Consider the following 18,173-nt stretch of genomic DNA (forward strand, 5'->3'; position numbering starts at 1 on the left):
CAATGTATACATGAGCCCCCTCGCGGCCATCGCACGCCAACACAACCTCAATATCATCTCCTATGCTGATGACACTCAACTGATCCTCTCACTCACCAAAGACCCTAACACCGCCAAAACAAACCTACATAAAGGAATGAAAGAAGTAGCCGAGTGGATGAAGCACAGCCGCCTGAAACTGAATTCCGACAAAACTGAAGTCCTTATCCTAGGCACCTCCCCCTCCGCCTGGGACGACTTGTGGTGGCCAGAGTCCCTTGGAAAAGCACCCATCCCGACGGACCACGCACGGAACCTGGGCGTCATTCTGGACTCCTCACTCTCGATGACCAAACAGGTCAACGCCGTTTCATCATCTTGCTTCAACATCCTTCGCATGCTCAAAAAAACATTTCGCTGGATCCCCACCGAAACTAGAAAAATGGTCACCCACGCACTGGTTACAAGCCGCTTGGACTACGGAAACACGCTATACGCCGGCACCACCGCAAAACTTCAGAAAAAACTCCAACGCATCCAGAACGCATCAGCCAGACTCATACTAGACATTCCGCGTAAAGACCACATTTCTGATCACCTGAAAAACCTCCACTGGCTCCCCGTCAATAAGAGGATAACATTCCGCCTCCTAACCCACGCACACAAAGCACTTTATGAACTTGGACCCGAATGCCTCAACACACGACTTTCCTTCTACACCCCCTCCCGCCAGCTACGCTCCTCCCACCAAGCCCTTGCTGCTATACCTCGCATCAACAAAACCACCATGGGAGGAAGATCCTTCTCCTACCTGGCAGCCAAAACCTGGAACTCACTTCCCACACACCTTCGCCTCACTCAGAACCACCTAGCATTCAGAAAGCAACTTAAAACCTGGATATTCGACAAGTAATTCCCCACCCTTCTCCAAGCACCTTGAGACCCTCTGGGTATGTAGCGCGCTATATAAATTAATTTGAATTGAATTGATTGTGAGTCCTCCTCAGTTTACATGGTCCCTATGGATGCTGTGACCATTGGGAAGAAGGATATTGAGGTGAAGCTTGTTTCTATAATGAATAGTGCATCAAGGTTGTGTTACGTAATAGTGTCTGTGATGTTAGAATGTGCGGTACTGCAGAGCATGCGTTCATAAGCTGGCGATGGAGTTTATATTCTGTAGTTTGAGTGTGTTTTGTGTTGCCTGTGGGAAGTGGCACCTGTATGTGGATAGGCTATGGGTTGTGAGGACACATTGCTAGTGGTTGTATGTGTTACATCTGGGTGTGAAGATAAAGCAGAGTGGCATGTTGCGTGAGGCAGATGAAGAGCTATCACTTCATGGGTTACAGTGGAGCAGGAAATCTGACCCAAGGACCTTCCTGGCCTGTAAAAGCCCAAACAGGAAATTCAATTGTTGGTGTCTGCACTTACCGAGTACAAACTGGACCTATGGTCACCCTTAACAGGCCCAAACAGAAGTGTACTTCTCTGTGCCCATACATCACTTTCATTTAAATCTGACCTTCTCCTTATCTTTGCTCCTTTAGCTGTCATTTAAATGTGATATGCATTAGATTATATTTGAAAGGCAGAGTGTAACAGAGGCTCTGCAGTTTCATCAGTGTTGAGTCCCAGTCATTTTTGGTTCCTATCATGTGGGTCCTGGAATCTAAACACATTCACTGTTCCCCTAAAATAGAAGTTTGCTGTATATTTCATTTAGTCAGAAAGTCCATGATTTCAAGATAAAAACAGTGGGGCAGATCTACAAGAAAGTGCTGTAGCATGGCAGCGCAAGCCCTTTGGCTGTGCCACACTGCAGCACTTTCAGAGCACAGGGATGCAACATATTTAAAAGAATATGCCGCATTTGTGTGCTCTCCCCTGCGCTGACGCACAAACAGCTGCCAAGCGCCGACACAGGCCCCCTTGCACCATGGTGCAAGGATGCCTGCGCCATGGGAGATTGTTTTTGTGCAGGAAGGGGCCCCTTCATGCTCAAAAACAAACACTGAAGGCTTTTTCCTCATTCAATGTGTGCTGTAGAATGCAGCACACATTGAAGAGCAAAGAATTAGGAGAAATTAAAAACTTCTCCTTGTTGCACCTCCCTACGCCACCTCTAGGATGGCGCAGCATTCACACACATCTTGAGATTTACGATTTCTCTTAAATCTGGAGATGTGCTTTGTTCCATGGGTGTTGTGTGGGAATAAAGTGCTACGTGTGAAGGGGCTGTACTTGCAAGGAGAGGAAAAGTCACACAGAGTGGGTTTTCCTGTCCTTGTAAATATGGAGGAGCGCCCTGCGCCACCAGTACATCCTGAAAAGTGATGTGCTGGTGGCGCAGGGGGCTTGTAAATCTGCCCCAGTCTCTTTTTACCATCTAGCAAGAGAGTTTCCCATGTTACATGTTTAGAGTGCCATATTCGAATGAACAATTTGATAGTAAATTGAAATATGTGAAGCTCTTGCATAAAGATCAATCAAATGTGATATCTGTGTTTGGAATAAATATTTAAGACACATTTGTCTTTCCAGTTATATCTAATAAGAACATTTTCATTCTCATACATATTGAGATAATGCTGCTTCTGACTTCATTAACAAATTATACCTTCTGGGTGCTAATTTTCAAAACTGATAATTTTCCATTGCAATCCATAGAGAGCAATTTGAATGCAAGTACTTGAAAAAAAATAATTGCCACCTTCTAATGCCACTTGGTAAAGGAAAAAACATGAGAAGAAAATCCCTTAACTAAACACATTATTTAATATCCCCAGCAGACAACTCCTCTGGGGATTAATCTCATTGTGGAAAGATGATCTCCTCATACTGAAACGCATTCTTGTTCGACTTTAACCTGCCTTGGGGGTGTAAGAAAGACAATGCAATCTTTTAGTTATCCATGTTCTTAACCAGAAGAGATATTAGACAACTTTGCTTGAGCTCCACTCACATAAAAAGCACCATTCTAGATCTCATCACAACACCTGGCCATATGATGGACGCAAATCTGCTATTCCAGCTAACTGGTCATACCAATACCTCACTCCCATCATTCTTCTTTCACACAAGACATTCGACCAGAGACTTCAAGAACATCAACCGAGGTAACCTAGAATACATGGGTCTGATTTGTGAATTTGTTTTTAAAATAAACAAATGTTGGTGGAGCCATACATCAAACTCAAATCAATAAATGTACAGAAGTGGACAAGGTTAAGTGTATTTGCAACACAAGACCTGAACGATGATGTTAATGAATAATTGGGCATATTACCAACAAGTAGCGATATTTATTGCTAAATAGGCTTAGCGACGATTTTTGTATCGTTGCCTGTCGCTGGATATGTTAGCGAAGAAAACATGCTATTAGCAACGTTTTTCTCCATTATGCTAAAAATCCATAGCGCTGAAATGTGTGAATATCGTTGAGAATACAGCGATATTCATGCATTAGCCATGAAATGCTCTTAGCCATGTTATCCACCTCCCATTGGATAACATGGCTAGGAACTGGTCTGAGCAGGCGTTAGTTTTTGGCGATAGCGGGAATATTTCCATCGCTACGCCTGCCTTGCTAATAGGTGATAGTGACGTTAGCGACTGCTTTCAGTCGTTAACAGGTTGGGTACGCCCACTTTGCATGTCATTAGCGAGAAATATCGCTGACATGCAAAGCGGGCACCCAACCGCTCGCTATTGCCTAAAAGCTGTCGCTAACATTAGTTAGCTACAGCTTGCTAATAGAGCAAATGAATTATCGCCGCTTAGCGAACAAAAAAAGGCTGCTAAACCAGCGATAATTGCCTATCGCCCCCCTTGGTAATATGCCCCAATGTTTTCCCATATCTAAGTAAAAGGATCTCCTTCATGCTTGGATGGGTAAGTGGAGCTGGTGTGGGCTATTGCTCAGGTAATTGCTGCTTTCACTATATCTACTGCAAAAACAACAGTTGATGGACAGAATGCAGTACAGAGATCTGGGCCTAAACTGGCAAGACATGTCTTTCCTGGACCGGAGACAAGCATACAAGGACCGGTTTCTCGCTATCAGCCGTCTTCAGCATGGATAGCTTGACTCCAGTGGTGTGGAGAGCCTGGGACTCACGTCTGAGTATACCCAGCACACTCGGGGTGAAAATTGCAAAACACACAGTTGATGGACAGAATGTAGAACAATGTCATACATTCACCCCAGTACAAGGATCTGGGCCTAAATCCATCATTTTTTTGCACTCCATACCACCCTGGGTTAGACACTGGCTATATGCAAATCAGCTCTGACCCTGTGCCTCATGGGAACAGTTCAGTCTGAGCTACCAATCCATGTGTTTCCCAGACCGGAATCAAGCATCCAAGGACCGGTTTCTGGCTATCAGCCTTCATCAGCATGGATAGCTTGACTCCAGTGGTGTGGAGAGCCTGGGACTCACGTCTGAGTATACCCAGCACACTCGGGGTGACAAATGCAAAAACAACAGTTGATGGACAGAATGCAGAACAATGTCATACATTCACCCCAGTACAGAGATCTGGGCCTAAATCCTATATCTACAGCACAAAAGGTGTGATCCATTTATTAGTGTAAAGTAAGTGACACTTTAATAATCACATGACCTGGGAAAAGAGGGTTAGGGGTTTGATGAATGAATGGGGATGATGATTTTTAAAAGAAAAATAATACCCTGTTGCCAAATTGGGCGACGCATCTGGAAGGTAGGCAGGAGTGTTTTGGAGTATTTGCCTTTCATGAAGGAGAAGACTAAGGCCTGCCGATTGTAGAATAGAAACAATATTGTAGGGACAGAAGGTAACCTTCATGAGCAGTGTACCAAGGCTAAGAGGCAGAGCATAGGCTGCTGCAATCATTCAATTTATGACTCATGGGCAATTAATTAACTGAGAAGTGAGAGCAATTTTACAACTAACCATGGACAAGCAGCTGCATTTAAAAGGCTGATCAATCTCAAACTGTCAATGTAACATTTAGCTAAATGTGTGCATCAGATGATGACGTGACATCACATGTCTGACTCTAGATATAATAATAGGCCCCCCAGACCACAACCACATAATAGAAGAGTTTCATATTTGATCCCGCACACACACTCAGCATCATTTCCCAAATAAACGCACCTCTCTCCAGTCAACAGAACTGCGTAGGCCTCTAAGAGTCATCATCATGCTGTTGTCCGTGAAGTCGATAGCTTCCTTTTTCTGGCTGTTGAGGTAGTGCTGGCCTGAGTCCTTCCATCATCCAGGCTCCGAGTAATGAATCAGTCCAACTGTCGTAACCCAAATGAGAGCGTTCAACCTGTAGTCCACTACTGTTGATGAACAAGAAGAGATACTGGTCTGGTCTCCCAGCATGGGGTACTGGAGAAATGGAGTGGACCCTACAAGTAAATCTTGCGAAGTGTGAAAGGTTCAATCACCTTTAGGAAAAATGATCACTCATCAGGTTCCAAACATTGCAAATCATCAAAACCAAGTTTACAACTTAGTTGAACACCCTCCCTCACTGTCTACACCCACATGAATCATCAATCATGCAATAGTATATCACTCATTGGTGCAATAGCTACCTGTTTCAATCCAAACAAAGTGGTACACAATTGTATCTCCTCTTTGATGAAAGCAAGACACATAGGTCCATCTTGTAAATCAAATGATCTGGGACATTCCTGCTATGGGATAAAAAAGGATATTTTCGCCAGTATTATTATAGATGGTGTAAGAGAAATCTTAATTTCTAGACTTCTATTAAGAAATGATTCCATAGCGCTCCACAAGACCTGTAGCTGAGGGCAGGATGCGAAAATGTGTACTATTTCAGCATCCGTTCTATCACAACGTGGACATCTAGAACCTGTTCCACCCCCCCATTGAGCTATCCTTGCAGGCGTGTAATACAAGGAGTAGATTGTTTTATACTGCTGGGCTTGAAGCCCTGCAGAGCATAAAATAGTCTGACCTAATTCTAATTAAGTATGGGCGAAATGCGCTAATTCGCGTTCAGCATAATCCGCGAATTTGTGCGGTTTATTTTTTTTGCGTGTTCGCGGGCCTCTTGCAGGGCATCGACCGCGAAGTTACCCATGCGGTCCTACATGGGCGCGACCATCTTGTCCGCGTTACGTATTTCCGTATTCCGGGCGCTAGTTGCATGCTTGCGTTGTGCGCGGGGCGCAATTACGTGGTCGCAGACGTTTTTGCATGCTCGCCGGGGAAATATTGCGCGAACTTACCCACGCGATCCTCTATGGGCAAGGCCATCTTGTTTTTCATTCATTGCTATGGCTCTGAGCATGCTATTTCAATCCTTCCCTAATCTTTGCAATACTTTGTTTCTTTGAACTTTTTTTTATCTTTTTTACTCATTATCTATCTCTCTCTACTTTTCTACATCTATATTTTGTGTTTTTTTCAACTTTTTGTTACTTTAATACCTACTTTTTTTGTTTAGCTCTCTCTTTTATTTATTTTTTTACCCTATTCTTTTCTACTTTCGCCCAGGACCATGGCAAAGGGAGCCGGCAAGTCAAAGGGGAAGGGTCCCGCACCCCGTAGCTGGCTCCCCTGCGGGCGCTTGAGGGTGGAGAATGTACAGGCCAGGGAAGTCTTTTTGTGGAGAAGTGTGGCTCAGGGGTTAGAGGCGGCAGACCCGGAATCTGAGATCGGTCCTGGACCAGGGTTCAATTCCCCGCCCCGGCGGGTCTTGGGCTAAAAATTCCACGGACTCGATAATTCTCGTCCCGGTGCTTCCTCAACTCTCGGGTTCACACTCTGCGACTCTGGGCAATAGCTTGCTTAATCTCCACAACGGCCCCTCGCGGCGGGATGCCTGACTTTCACCCTGTGGACACCCTGTCGGGGCTTCTCACAGGGGAATATCAGGACGGGTTCCCTAGGCAAGCGCCAGGATACCCTTGTGGTGACAGGTTGCGCTATATAAGTATACCTACATTTACATTTACATTTACATTTAGTGCGGTGGAGGTGGCCACACTCATCTTCTATGTGCAGCCCCACCTCCCGAAGACCGTGGAAGCAGGGGGCAGGCTTGCTTGAGGGTATGGCCTCCGGGAGCGTCGCCAGCTGTGGGATAAGGTGTGCCGGGCCATGCCTAGGGAGTCGGCGATCTGGCCCACCTACCACAAGCTACGCACCGGTGGTCAGACCTCCTTGACCGGAGCAGGACCTGCTCCACCTGCTAGGTGTGGAGATCCCTGGCCTTGGTGAGTAGCTATTTAATGACTACTTTGCTTTCTTCTGCTCTGTGTTATATTGCTAATATATGTTTTTCCCGAAGAGCAAAAATGCTGCCAATTCGATTACATTGCAGGTAAATTAATGTTTAAATAGCTTCTGACATTGCTGGTGCTCGCCTGCTCAGTGGCGTTGCTACTATGCTTACTTGTTTGCAACTTTGTGCTCATTTGAGAGCAGAACTGGGTAATGCTAGAGAGACTAGAGACTCAAGTCTAGTCCTTCTTTGTACTCCTGCTGCCACTAAGAAGATATATTGGTGGATTGATACGTTGAGTCAATGTCCCTCCCTTTGCCCACCTGCTCTGGGTGGCAGGGCTCAATGTCCCTCCCTTTGCCACCTGCTCTGGGTGGCAAGGCTCAATGTCCCTCCCTTTGCCACCTGCTCTGGGTGGCAGGGCTCAATGTCCCTCCCTTTGCCCACCTGCTCTAGGTGGCAGGGCTCAATGTCCCCCCTTTGCCCACCTGCTCTGGGTGGCAGGGCTCAATGTCCCTCCCTTTGCCCACCTGCTCTGGGTGGCAGAGCTCAATGTCCCTCCCTTTGCCCACCTGCTCTGGGTGGCAGGGCTCAATGCCCCTCCCTTTGCCCACCTGCTCTGGGTGGCAGGGCTCAATGTCCCTCCCTTTGCCCACCTGCTCTGGGTGGCAGGGCTCAATGCCCCTCCCTTTGCCCACCTGCTCTGGGTGGCAGGGCTCAATGCCCCTCCCTTTGCCACCTGCTCTGGGTGGCAGGGCTCAATGTCCCTCCCTTTGCCACCTGCTCTGGGTGCCAGGCCTCAATGTCCCTCCCTTTGCCACCTGCTCCCGGTGCCAGGCCTCAATGTCCCTCCCTTTGCCACCTGCTCCCGGTGCCAGGCCTCAATGTCCCTCCCTTTGCCACCTGCTCCCGGTGCCAGGGCTCAATGTCCCTCCCTTTGCCCACCTGCTCTGGGTGGCAGGGCTCAATGTCCCTCCCTTTGCCCACCTGCTCTGGGTGGCAGGGCTCAATGTCCCTCCCTTTGCCACCTGCTCTGGGTGGCAGGGCTCAATGTCCCTCCCTTTGGCCACCTGCTCTGGGTGGCAGGGCTCAATGTCCCTCCCTTTGCCCACCTGCTCTGGGTGGCAGGGCTCAATGTCCCTCCCTTTGCCCACCTGCTCTGGGTGGCAGGGCTCAATGTCCCCCCTTTGCCCACCTACTCCCGGTGCCAGGGCTCAATGTCCCTCCCTTTGCCACCTGCTCCCGGTGCCAGGCCTCAATGTCCCTCCCTTTGCCACCTGCTCCCGGTGCCAGGCTGGGATCCTGGAGACATATGACATTGAATTGTGTAAATGAGGATTAGTCACAAAATTGACATTTAGGAAATACAAATACTATCGGTGTTTACCAGGTGCAAACTGTCGAAAGTCACCCAAAACCCACCTCGCTCTTTCAGAACTGCAGCTCAGTGTGTCTCGGCGCGGATGAGGAGGCGGAGACGGAGGAGGAGACAGGAGAGGAGATTCAGGCTGAGGATCGCCCTGTCTGGACAGCCTGAGGAGCAGATGCATGAGAAGCATAGGCTGAGAAGTGAGGTCATTCTAGATGTAATTGCTGAGTTACATCTTCAGAAGCAAACCCCAACAGTCGGAAGCAATGCAAGCCGACCACACGCACAGGTAGTGTGTTCTCTACACCTTTCAGCTTCTGGCAGTCACCAGGGTCAGAGCAGTGGGGGAGGGGTGTCACCAACAGCATCATATGTGTTTGGACATCATGGTTAGCTAAGTGAAACAATCTGCTTTTTTCCAAATAATCCCCAAGACATACAACACACAACGCTAATGTTTCATTGGGCAGCGCCATTTCCTAAAATGATTGGTTGTACTGATGGCGATCCTATTAGCATGTATTCCCTCCTTTGCGAATACATTCATTTATAGGAACAGGAGGCACCCCTCACTCAAAGTGCAGGTTCTGTGCAGCGCCTTGTGCATCATAGCGGCCTTGAGACAGAGTCCCAGGCACCGCTGAGGCTCCAGTGGAATAAACACCCGTCTGTCACGGGGTAAGTTTGGTGAGGGCTGTTTACATGATGAGAGGGTTTCAAACTCAAGTCACACAGTCTTCAAAAGTATGTTTGTCAAATATTCCAATAGTTTCTCCTTCTCAAACTGTTCAGAGAGACGCTGCATATGACGTACACCCTCGGATGCTGACTCCAGTCCAGACCTGCACCCAAGAACCAGAAGTGAAAGGCAGTCAACAGGGCACATAAAACCATAAATCAATGATTGAAGGCAGTCTTGGAATACTCAAATCACGCTTTAGATGCCTCCACCAGGCTGGTGAAGAGCTACTCTTTAGACAAGAGACGTGTTGCAAAGTCATTGCCGCGTGCGCCGGTCTCCACACAATATCCAAAATGGAGGGTCTTCACAATGTGCGCACAGCACCAGATTCAGACTCGGACGAGGAGCCGCCCCCACTGCAGACCAGAGGGGTGTGACACGTGCAGCCGATGCACAGAGGTCACTGTGGAGTCGTCAGGTAGGCCCTGACACGTGGCAGTTGGCTAGTGTAATAAGGACAATAGACACTCAGTATGGATTAGCCGGAAAGACCTCGAGCGGTCTTCCGCATGTTTATTTATACCCCGTCGCGAGCCCGCCCCGGGGTTGTGCGTGCGTGCGTGGGGGAAAAGTTACAATGTAGTGGAGAGCCCGAGTGGCTCTCTACATCCCTCCTTTGTTTTAGTTCTTTCAGCTCTCCGACCTTCGGACCACGTTCAAGGAGATGTCCATGCAAAGTCTCTGAGCCTTTGGCTGGGCATCGGATTGGGCCTTAGGCTGTAGCGATGATTCCGGGTCCCTGATGGTTCGACAACCCTAGCCGGGGTTGCCCTCGGATCGACGCTCGCGTCTGATGCCCTTGGTTGACTCGGATCGATGCCGAGGCCGGGTGACATTGGCCTCGGTTGCCTCTCTCCTCTTGACGGTCCTGGCACAGGACTCGGGGACCTGGGATAGTCTGTGTCCTCTAGCGCCAGCTCTTCCGCTTCCGTTTCTTCCGCCCTCTGATGTCCAGCGGCTGCTTCTGTTGCCTTCCTGAAGCATGAGATGTTTCGTGTCACGGTCTGTCCGTTTCTCGTGGCAGTGACCATTGTCCCTTGCATCTTGTCCACTCGCCACACTTCGGGTTCAAATGGCGTTCGAAATTTTTATCCGGGATGGCGATCCTTGACGACCACTGTGTCCCCTACTCGGATGTCTGGTTCTTTGGCACGGCGATGCAGGCTTGCTTTGGTGTTGGTGGCTCGCCTCCGTGCTTGGGTAGCCTCAGCGTCTCTCTCTTCCGGCATCCATGCGCTTGTTGTGGGTATGCCATCTCTGGGGGCCCGCTTAAACAGCACATGGGCTGGGGCGCACTTGGTCGTCGCGTGAGGTGTCTGTCGGTAGGCCCCTAGAAACTGGTCCAGGGCCATCTCCAGGTCTTCACCATTGTCCACCGCTATCCGAAGGGCTCTGTTTATCGTTCGCATCAGTCTCTCCACTTCTCCGTTGGCTTGAGGCCACAACAGGGTGATCTTTCTGTGTTTAATTCGTAGGGCTTCCAGATATGATTGAAATTCTCTCCCTTGAAAGGGAGGTCCGTTGTCGGACTTGATCTCCTCGGGAAGTCCCATCGTGGCGAACACGCGGTTTAGTACCTTCTTGACTTGTGGGAAAGCTGTCGATGCGATGACTTCTACTACTGGGAATTTCGAGAAAGAGTCAACCAGTACCAGCATGTGCCTTCCGTCCGGGAAGCTGCCGAAGTCGATACTGAGTTGGGTCCAGGGCGCCCGAGGCGCTTCTTCCGTGAGTACGGGTGCTGGAAGGGGCTCGCCCCCGGTGATCGTACAGGCATGGCAGGATCGTATCATCGCCTCTACTTGGCTGTCCATCGCTGGAAACCACACCTTGCTCCTTAGGCGTGCTTTCGTTTTCGCTATGCCTTGGTGTCCCACGTGGGCTAGGCTCAACGCTCGTTGTTGGAGGCTTTCTGGCATGACGATGAGGTGCCCTCGCAGGATCACTCCTTCCTCCCCCACACTGAGTTTGCTGCGTATTTGCCATAGCAGCTGTCTCGCATGGCTGACTTCAGGGCGGAGGCTAGCGGCGCCATCGAGGAAGCGGGCCCAGCGGTTCTCCTCAAGGGCTCGGCGGACTTTCGTGAGGGTCTCGTCTTCTGCAGTGGCGTCTCCAATCTCCTTGAGCGTCATGTTGTCTGGACACGCGGCCTGCGTGACCATGTGCACGATCTCTTCCACTTCCTCTCCGTCCTCGGTGGGCGGCTGTTGTGGGGTGACGTCCGGGTGCCGTGACAGGTAGTCAGCGGGGTTGTGAGCCCCGGGCCGGAACACAACCTTGAATCGGTAGCCCTGCAGCTGGACGGCCCACCGTTCGATCCGTGGGGGAGCCAATCTTGAGGTCCCGGCAAAGAGGGGTAGGAGAGGCTTGTGGTCCGTGACCACCGTGAACTCCTGTCCACAGAGGTAGAGATGGAAATGCTGGCATGCCCACTTGATGGCCAGGGCCTCCCTCTCTATCTGTGCATACCTGGTCTCCGTGTCCGTCAGTGCCTTGCTGGCATAGGCGACTGGTCTCCATTCTTCCGGACCATACTCTTGCAGGAGAACGGCTCCTAGTCCCACGGGACTGGCGTCCACAATCAGTTCGTTCTTTCACTTTGGCTGGAAGTAGGCCATCGTGGTGTTGTCCAGAAGACTGGCCTTGACGTTCTGGAAAGCTTTGTTTGCGTCCGCGGTCCAGTCCCATTTCTGATCAGCTCGGGTGAGGACCCGGAGGGGTTCTGCGATGGCAGCCAGGTTCGGAATGAACCGGCCGCAGTACGTGGCCATGCCCAAGAAACTACGCACTTCAGTTGGGTTTCGTGGCGTGCTGGCCGCCTTGATCGCCTCCGCTTTCTTTGGGTCTACTTTGAGGCCTTCCCTGGTGAATGTATATCCGAAGAAGTCTACCGATTCTTGGTAGAAGGCACATTTGGCTCGGTGCAAGGTCAGCCCGCTGTCAGCAAGCCTCTGCAGGGTCGCCCTCAGGTTAGTGTGATGTTCTTCGAGGGTCGACGAGTACACAAGAATGTCATCGCTCAGGTTAATGACACCCGTTAGGCCTGACAGCACCTCGCGAATAGCGTTTTGAAAGACCTCGGCCGCCGATGATACGCCGAAGCTGAGCCGGGTGTAGCGACGCAGCCCCACGTGCGTCGAAAAGGTGGTGATGTATCTGCTGGCCGGCTCCAACTCTAGCTGGTGGTATCCTGAGTTGAGGTCCAGCTTCGAAAACCACTTCGCCCCGTTGAGGTCAGCTATGATATCATCCATGGTGGGGGTGATATGCCTCTCGCGCTTGACAGCGGTGTTCGGAAGTCTCATGTCCACGCATAAGCGAATGGCTCCTGGCTGCTTCGGTTTGGGGGCGACGACCAATGGGGAGACCCAGGGTGTCGGTCCCGACACTTTCTCGATTACCCCCAGATCTTCGAGCTTGCGTAGCTCCTCTTCTACTTGTGGCCGGAGATTGAAGGGTACCCGTCTATGCCTGAGTGCGACGGGTCTGATTGTCGTATCTATGTGGAGTTTGAACCTCCGTCCCTTGAGCTTGCCTAGGCCCTTGAACAGCTCGGGGAAGTCCTTTAGCATGAAGTCCGCATGTGCCTGGTGCACTTGGTTGGCAAAGAACACCAGGCCGAGATCTTCCGCGGTGTGGCAGCTCAGGAGGGTGCCCTTCTTGCCCTCCGTGATGTGGAACTTGGTCTCCGTAGAGTATTCCTCGTTGACTACGGTGGTTTGGATTACTCCTCGAAGAGGTAACGGTTCCGTCCCTCCGTAGGTGTAAATTCTTGCCATAGATGGTGCCAGTATTGGCTTCGGGGACATTCTTTCGTATTGATCCGAGTCCATTACGTTGACAGACACACCCGTGTCTATCAGCGCGTTGACGCTCGTCCCGTCAACGGTGATGGAGCACATGGGTGGCGGCCTCCGTTTCGTAGATGCTCGGCTGACATAGGAGATGACGTACACCTCGTCATCTTCGTCGTCCTCGTATCTGGGGCGTCTGTCTTGTGCCTCGGTGTCAGGTGGGAGTCGCTCGTGATCAAGTGACAACTGTTGGATCCGCTGTGTCACCGCTCGGGCACGTGGGCCTGCTGATCTGAATTTTCCTCCCCGGCAGACGGCGGCAAAATGGTTTAGGCGCCCGCATTTGAGGCATGTCTTGCCTTTGGCACCGCACGTGGCGGTAGCAGGATGATCTTCACCGCAGTATCCGCAGCAGTTGCTCCGTGGTGGGCCTTGTCTCTGCCTTACCGGCGGGAATCGCCTGTGGATTGCGTCTACCCGCTCTTCCTTGATGGTCGGGGTCCGCGCCGTTGTCGGGGTAATGACCGGGGTGCGCAACGCCACCTCCATCTCTTCTGCCCGTGCATCAGACAGTTCATGTGACCTGGCCAGGATGAGTATTTCGTCGAGCGATATTCCTGGTTGCCTGAGGATTAGTTTTCTTAGCAGCTTTGATTTGCATCCGACGATGATTTGATCCCTGATTTCCTCCCTGGGGTCGGTGAACGGGCACGTGCTCGCAAGTCGACGGAGTCGAGCATAGTACATGTCGACAGATTCAGATTCAGTTTGCCAGGCACGCTTGAACTTGAACTTTTCAAAGTCATTGTTCAGCTGTGGGTCGAAATGGGCGTTGAGGGCCGCGACAGCGGCATCGTAGTCATGCTCGGGCCCGGTATTGGGGAGCGATTCGAACAGGTCGTAGATTTCTTGCCCCCCTTAGAGGATGAGAAGTGACCTCTTTACTGTCCCATCTGTTTCCCTGGTTCCTTTGAAGTACAAATTGAGGCGCCCGACCCACGCTCTCCATCGGAGTGCAGTGGTCGCTGGGTCTGAGGTCTCTCTGAAAGGCGGGATGGGCGCCGCGCCGGCATGCAGGTGAGTAGGAAGTGCAGGTGCAGGGGGACCTGCTGGGACTTGGGCTCCCCCTTGTGCTTGGGCCTGTGGGAGGACTGCAGGCACTGCTGGTGGCGGCTGGACTGCTGGCGGTGGGGGCTGAACAGCCCCGTCTTGGGGGGCTCCCGTCGCGTTCTGGCTCATGGTGAGGCTCTATGCGCAGTTTTCTGGTGCTTTCCGGAGTCACAGTGGTGTTGGGGCGCCACGTGATGGAGTGCTGTGAGGACTTGCCCTGGGGCGTGTGTGGGCCGAGATGCAGGCGGGGCGCCTGGGTTTACAGGTGTAGGCAGGTTGGCTTTGCTAAGGCTTGATTGTGGCCGTGTAGTTCCTTCCCCTTATTAGTGAAGTTTTTTTTTTTTTTTATATTTTCCTATTTTTTGTCCAACTGATGAATCACAGGTGGCAGTCTGCGCATGGATGCGCTGCGTAGGAAGTCCGACTGCTGGTATTAATTTGTCTCTGCCAATGCTTGATGGAGGCGTGTGCAGCGCGGGCGGGCGTAGCGCCAGCAGGCTGAGAGTGGAGCCTCGCGCGCACACGGGGCAGAGGCGCCGCTCGCGTGCCTTCTCCAGAGGGCTGAGGTAATATAAATTTTGCGATCGATTGTGTCCCCTATCTTAGACCCCAACGACTCCGTGTACACGCTACAAGTACATGTATGTTCCCTCCCCTTCAAGCTATGAAGACGCAAATACATTTGCGTCCAACGTTAACATGTCCTCTTTCAGATCCACCATGAATGGGTCAAATAGTCCGTTCCTAAATATGCCATGCCAACGTCTTTATGTAATGTACTTTACACGTTTTTCAGCTCTGGCGAAGTAGGCCCCGAATTCTGCCATCGAGCCTTTTCCTGCCTTCTGACTCTGAATCTCAAACCTGGGCTTGCTTCTGTACCCATGACCTCTGCCTCACTCCCTGTGCGGCTAACGGTGCTTGGCTCAGCCTGTTGCCTGCCAAGACTGTATTCAACCTTCGAATTATCTGCTCCACTCCTCAAAAATACATTCCTGTCTAGTAGTTTCATGTCAACATCCTTCCAGCTGCAGAGCAAAGGGCTTGGCCTCACTGTCTCTATGCAAGTAATTCATGGCTCTGTTTCCATGGTAGGCCCATGCCCTCCCTCGCACCCCTCGCATCTCATGCAGACACGTAGACGCTCATACACGCACTCACAGTCAGTATAGAATAGCCTCTTGTCCGAGAGACCTTTTCCTTCCAGATAATACAGTTCCTTAAACATGAGATATTAGATACGATTTGGGATTAGGTTGATCTGACATCTAGACATCTGTCTCCACATGTAGGGCTAAATGTCAAGCCCCCTTCACCCCTCAAGTTACACGTACATTACACGTCATGCCGCTGCGCGCGCATCTCTGCCATGTATTTCTGCTGACACTGCCGGATTCACTCATGGATCCGCCTACTTGTGACATCATGATAAATGACGTTCTTGTTCACGCCTTCATGCACGCCTATTGTAACGCCTTTTTGTATTACGTACATGCATTCTTATCTCTCTTCTCAGCTGTTGCGCCTCCTGCATATGCCTTTACTGTAATGCATTGACTATATATATGAATGCCTGTCAATAATGTATTGTCGCATACTTGCATACCCGCATATTACCATTGACTCTGTCAGTCTGTCTCTTCCCGAACCCATGTGGTGACGGAACGGTATGCCACCTTGGCTCCAGCCAATATGCTAATCACCCAATTCCTTTTATAGGAATAAAACCCTTTTTGAGAAACCTCAAATATCACGGATTTTGCCTCTTATTTATTATGAGTTATTCTTATTGACTTTACCGCATAGAAATTCAGTACCAGGTAATTAATTTTACCACATAATTGGCGCCCGAATAGGGACCCCTCCCCCATCTCACCCGCCGGAGGTGCTTTGCAGGCTTAGTCCCCTGCCACAGCCGGACGGAAACTACGCGTACCCGCAGGATTTCCTGTATCTCCCTCAGGCCAATGGAGGTGACTGAGGCCGCGATCGACACCCAGACGAGGCGGTGAGAAGTGCGGAGGATCCCGACCAGAGCCTAGCTGAGAGAGCAAGATCCGAGGTATACGGAGGCCCACCAGGTTCCGAAGTTCCGAAGTATCTGCGTCACGAGTCGAGTCCGAATCCAGTCCGAGTCCAGTAGAGTCCAGTCCAGAGTTTCCGAGGCCTTCTGTTTCCGTGCTTCCCGGTGAGTACCGTTGCTGGGGACGCATCTAGACGTGCGCATTAATTTGTGCCGGTCAAGACAGGTTTGGGTACACAGACCTGGTCTGCACTGTTTTAGACAGTGTATCTGTACTGTTTAGCAGTATATCCAGTCTGCACTGTTGAGCAGTGTATCTAGTATTATGCAGTTAGCAAGTTTCATTCTAATTGTTATTGTTCATCTCAAAATGTTTTAATGTGTCTCAAAATGTCGTGGTATGAGTGATTGTTCGATCGTCATTTTTGTGATTCTTGTGTTCATTGTGTTCATATCTGAGTAAGCACTAAGTAGCCAGATTTTTCAAGATGCCGTTATTCTCCAAATTAAGACAGATAAAGACTAGAAAAGGGATACTCGAGGAAGCTGTTCCCATCCCACCTAGGGACACTCCAGGGTACTTTATGTACCACAAGCACGGCCTAGATGCCGTTCTATTTCTCGATTTATGGGTGGACTACACTAAAGATCTAGCAGAGAATCAGAGATGGCCCGCTGCAGGGACATGGGATTCAGAATGCATCATAAGAGTAGAAGAAGCATTACGGAGAAAGAAAGCCAGACAGTCACAGAAAGATGCCATCGAATTATGGCTTAAAGAATCGCATAGGCGTACAGAAAAAGCACTTAGAAAAGAAGAGAAAAGGAAAGAGGATTCAGACAAGGCCCAAGAAAACGTATTAGTTGAGGAAGGTATCCGAGTAAAAATAGAACAAGTAGACAGACAACTAAACACCCTTAGGAATGGTATGTATCCTCTCCTGGCCGAAGGTTTACCTAAGGCCACTCCGGAAGTACCAAAAGATCTACCACCTCCCATGCTCCCGACTAAAATGCACCCCAAAACCGCGAAGGACATTTTCCTTTCTTCCTATCTAGATGATGTAGCGCCCGCATACGCTAATGCCGCACCGCCGCGCACACCTCCTCCTGGCGGCGCTCGGCCCCGAGACAATCAGCTCCTACCCCCGCGACAAGCTACTCCTCCACCTCTTCCTCCCGTTCCAAATGTCCCTCCTGGTCTTCCTCCCGTTCTTCCAGCTCTTCCCGCACCCATTCCTCCCACTTTACACCCGAACAACCCCTTCGGAGCCGGTGCCTCAGGAGGCGCGTCCGGAGGGGCGATAGGTTTCCAGACACCTCCACAAGTACATAGATTGACTTACAGGGATCTAGCACAACAACGTACACCTCGATCAGCCGATTTCGATATAATAAAAGAACGTCTCGGGGATTGTAGATATGATCCAGTACCCGGTAGAAATGATGAGAGATTAATACTAGCATCAGTACGACTAAGACGGGTCACCAACTTTTTGTTGACCCTACCCGGAATGGTTGAACATCTAGACAGAATATATCATTTTGTCCAAACAGGGCAAGGACCTGAAAGTATTAAGGAAGCCATGGCTCACCAGAAAGTTGACATTCAAGCCAAGATATTACGGTTTTTTATAAACTGCTTAATAAGAGAACAAGATAGGCCGGGGATGGACCCGGAGGAAATGAAAGCACTTCATAGATGGGGTCAGAATATAGCAGACGGGAGCCATGATAAACAGAATTGTATAAAAAACATGTATCAAAGAATCAGAAGTGTAGTAATAAAAATACATGAAACAAGACCGATAGAACCAGAAAATGAATCAGACAAGTTTGAGTCCTCAGAAGAGGAGCCCTCAGAAGAAGCTACAGGACAAACACAATTACCAGTTAGA

This window comes from Lissotriton vulgaris, unplaced genomic scaffold, assembly GCF_964263255.1.
Source record: "Lissotriton vulgaris unplaced genomic scaffold, aLisVul1.2 SCAFFOLD_227, whole genome shotgun sequence".
In the NCBI taxonomy this organism is placed as follows: Eukaryota; Metazoa; Chordata; class Amphibia; order Caudata; family Salamandridae; genus Lissotriton; species Lissotriton vulgaris.